This window comes from Leptidea sinapis, chromosome 10, assembly GCF_905404315.1.
Source record: "Leptidea sinapis chromosome 10, ilLepSina1.1, whole genome shotgun sequence".
In the NCBI taxonomy this organism is placed as follows: Eukaryota; Metazoa; Arthropoda; class Insecta; order Lepidoptera; family Pieridae; genus Leptidea; species Leptidea sinapis.
In genome coordinates this window covers 6072910-6077541 of record NC_066274.1, presented here as the reverse complement: position 1 = coordinate 6077541, position 4632 = coordinate 6072910, and the positions used below count along the sequence as shown (strand labels likewise).

General features: G+C 35.2%; 1 non-coding gene across 1 annotated transcript; it reads right to left on the bottom strand.

Annotated features, from left to right (window-relative positions):
- Positions 1–221: 221 nt before the first annotated feature.
- Trnad-guc (transfer RNA aspartic acid (anticodon GUC)) lies at positions 222–293 on the bottom strand. The gene has a single exon. It is a non-coding gene; the product is annotated as a tRNA-Asp (tRNA).
- Between the last annotated feature and the right edge of the window lie 4339 nt (positions 294–4632).

Sequence of the window (4632 nt, the reverse complement as noted above, 5' to 3'; positions counted from 1 at the left end):
CCTTATCTATGGGTTAGCAATGAGTTGGGTTTAGAAAATGCGCCTCGTTATAGGCAAATTAGCAAACCATACCATTTTACACTGTTTTTGAATAATAAAAGTTGTTTGTATTATTATATTCTTTCATATGTAAATTAAAAAAATAACTTTGATGGCCTTCAAATTTTATAATATATTAAGAACATTATTTCATGTCTTAGCTGGATTGAAAAAAAAAACATCTCTCCGGCGGGGAATCGAACCCCGGTCTCCCGCGTGACAGGCGGGGATACTTACCACTATACTACCGAAGACTTGCAGATGAATCTGAAATTAATATACAAATACTAATAAATATCCATTCTTGTATTTGTTATCATTATAAATTGTTAAGTAAATTTAATTTTTTATTTACAGTACAGCAACATCTTCAGTAGTATAGTGGTAAGTATCGCCGCCCGATTCCCCGCCGGAGATAATTCTTTTTTACTTATTATAAATATTTATATTTTTGTAATATAAAATATTAAGGATTTTATTTTTCAAAAAATTGCTATCCTCAACCATAATACAAAAATAAATGAATTAAAATTTAAAAAAAAACATTGTCTTCGAAATTTTGAAGTTGGTGGCAAATATATTATTCAATACTAAGTTTCTGGTACCACAGCACAGACCACAGTTATAATGTAGGAATGCTACTTTATCATATACGAGTATGTACCATTATTATTATTTAAATAAAATACTTTTATACGATCATAATTAATACTAATTGTAGCTGCACATTTATATTAGGTTATTGCGTCAACCTCAGCGCCCTTCAAAAGAAACTCTGTAAAGGTCACGAAACGTCGGGTAATATATATTATATACTAGTGGACCCAACAGACGTGGTCCTGTACACACGTCTTAAATTTGAAAAATCGGTTCAGCCGTTGGGAGGAGTTTACTAACATACACATGAGCAGGTGAATTATATTATATAGACGGAATTGAGAATCTAAACCAATCTCAAATTCACTGGAACACACAAAAAATCATCAAGTCCAGTCGTTTAGGAGGTAGTTCAGTGACATACACACGCACACAAGATATATATATATATATATATAAAGATATTTGGAATAATAATAAAGGTGTAACTTTGTATTCAAAATGCATGTGAAATTATAAATTGCCAATATAATGAATTCGAATTCGACCTCAACCCATCGCAAGAACCCTGGGAACGTTAATCCGTAATATTAATTTTACTCGGCAATCTTAAAAATGATGTCAATTTCGTTATGATCTACTACCATGAGAAACTTGAAAACGATAACCATATTCCTGAAATCGTAGTTTTGCGTTATGGCCATCTTAGATTTAAAAAATGGTCACAGAATTGTTCTCTGCACCACTTTCAAGGTTCCCTTGAAACTTCTATCTCCCGACCTGACGTCACATTGTCGCTTTGTTACGGTGTGAAAAACAAACAGATATTATTACTAATAAATAAATTACGATTTATCCATAAGTTTTAATAACACTTATTTATTATTAATAACCTCATATTTTATGATTTTCCAGTCGTTAAGATCTAAATGATCTTCTTTTAACGTTAAATTTTTTTTTACTTAATTTTTTTAAGAGTTCAATACAAAAATTAGATCTATTCTGCCTTTATTTATTAATATTCATAGAATTATATTCATAATTATAATTTAAAAATTACTAGTCGCTGCTACTCCTAGATTCAATAATGTTGGGGCTACTGAAAAACAGTACTACATTGGCACCAAGCCATTGCAGCTTTTTACTGAGTTAGCTCCATTTGGTGACATTCACTGCCGCACAGTACCTTTTTCGTTTTAAGCTATAAATTGTATTATTTAATTTGTTTTATTTGTTAGTTCTAAGAATTTATTACTTATTCTAGTTTGTATCATTTTAATAATTGTGAGGTGGTGGTGTGTTATCAATAAATTTTTATTCTATTCTTCTGTATTATTGTTTGAGGTAAATGTGTTTTGTAGTTGATTATTGTTATTAAAAAGGTGAAACATCAATGAAAGAATCTGTGTTAAATACAAAAAGTTTTCTGACAGAACTGAGACAGAACAAATACAGAACTATTAACAACAAAAGTAATAAGGTAACAATGAAAACTTCAAAACAAAGCAGTGATGACACGGCATGTAATCAAACGGTAATTAAACTGAGAACCGTGCTTACGCGATAGAACGAGCACGAGGAAACGGAAGGGGGCTTTAAGTACCAGTAAGGTCCAGAGATAATGTGGCCGTGTAGAATATCCATATTTTTTGAATGATAATTTTACGTGTCAGCCATCTTGGATTCAAAAAATGATCCACATTTCGTTCTAGAGAACGAAGGTATCTTTTCCAAGGTTGGCAGGGTTGTCTACAACCTGAAATTTTAATTTTGTGTGACAGCTATCTTGGATTAAAAAAATGATCCATATTTCGTTCTCTACACCCTGACAGCCTTGGAAAAGGTATCATCATCATCATCATCATTAGCCGAAAGACGTCCACTGCTGGTCAAAGGCCTTCGCCAAAGATCTCCACGACGATCAGTCCTGCACCGCCCTCATCCAGTGTATTCCGGCGATCTTGATCGTGTATTCGGTCCATCTTGTGTGCAAACACTTTGTCTTACGGTACGTGGTCGCCATTCGAGGACTTTACTGTCCCACCGGCCCTCTGTGGGTCCCCTGTGCGTGCCCTGCCCACTGCTACTTCACCTTCACAATCATTTGGGCTATGTCAGTGACTTTGGTTTTCCTACGGATCTCATTTCTGATTAGATATCGCATGGAAACCCGAGTATAGCCCTCTCCATTGCCCTCTGAGCGACCATGAGCTTTCTCATGATTCCCATAGTTAGCGACCACCTCGGCGTACCGTAAGTCATCACTGGCTACACACACTGGTTGTCACACCTTCGTCCTCAGACACTGTGGTATTTGGGAGGAGAAGATTTAACCGAACTTCCCGAACGGTGTCCATCCAAGTTGGATTCAACGAGTCACCTCTTTCGCGAAGTTGAACCTGCCTAACTGGATTGTGTGTTCAAGGTAGACGTAGTCGTCAACAATTTCGAGAGTAGGTACAAATTCAAATTCAAATTCAAATATTTTTTTTTCAAAATAGGATTTATAATCACTTATTGAACGTCAAAATCTACCACCCATTCAAAAGAGACTGCCTCAGACCTGAGAAGAATGGGCGCAAGAAACTCAGCGGGCTTTTTTTTTATATAAAATATGGATTACAATGTGATATCGTACAATAAACATTTATAATTAAAGAGCCTGAGGGTGTTCGCTTTAATCCCAGTTCGTGGTGTCATTAAGAAAATCGTTTATGCTATAATAACCTTTCCCACACAAACGTTTTTTAACAATTCTTTTAAATTTCGTAACACATTTGTTTTGTACATTTCCTGGGATCATATTGTAGAAGCATATACATCGCCCAACAAAAGACTTACTAACTCGACCCAACCGAGTAGTAGGCATAACAAGTTTATGTTTGTTCCTCGTGTTAACATTATGAATGTCACAGTTTCTAGAAAATTCCTCAATGTGCTTATGAACATATAAAACATTATTGAAAATGTATTGAGAAGCAACAGTCAAAATGTTTATTTCTTTAAATTTTTCTCTTAATGATTCTTTAGGACCTATGTTATAAATCGCGCGAATAGCCCTCTTCTGCAGCACAAAGATAGTATTAATATCGGCCGCACTGCCCCATAACAATATACCATAGGACATAATACTATGAAAATAACTAAAGTATACTAATCTCGCCGTATCTATGTCAGTTAACCGTCTAATTTTCTTAACCGCATATGCTGTAGAACTAAGCCTATTCGCTAATCCTTCAATGTCACTTCAATGTCCCCACTGCAATTTGGAATCAAGAGTAATGCCAAGAAATATAGCAGATTCCACTGGTTTTACCACCTCTCCATTTAATAAAATATTCGCATCTACATTTTTGACATTTGGCGCGGTGAATTTAATATATTTGGTTTTATGATTATTTAACAATAAGTTATTGGCGCTAAACCAGTACACGATGTCAGATAGAGCATTGTTTACTTCGTCATACAAAACTTGGCTTCGTTTCACTTTGAATATAAGTGAAGTGTCATCCGCAAACAATACCACCTTGTGTTTTTTTTCTACAAGGTTAGGTAGATCATTTATATAAATTAGGAAGAGGAAGGGTCCAAGAATAGACTAGAGAATATAATCAAAACTTTTTTTTTTATGGAATAGGAGGACAAACGAGCGTACGGGTCACCTATTGTTAAGTGATCACCGCCGCCCATACTCTCTTGCAACACCAGAGGAATCACAGGAGCGTTGCCGTTCTTTAAGGAAGGTGTACGCGCTTTTTTTAAACTTGTAGGAATTCAAATTTTTTTCGGAAGTCTCTATTGTGGGGGCCCATCTTTTGTGTAGGCCCCGGCTCTGCCCCCTGGTGTTACAAGAGAGCGTATAAACGGCGGTAGTTACTTATCAGAAGACCCTTAACCCATTAAACACAAATACACTTACTTGCAAATAAACTTCACGAAATAGATGTTTAATGTGTATGCTGCTTAATGCTTAAGGATAAATGAAACGAATTTTGA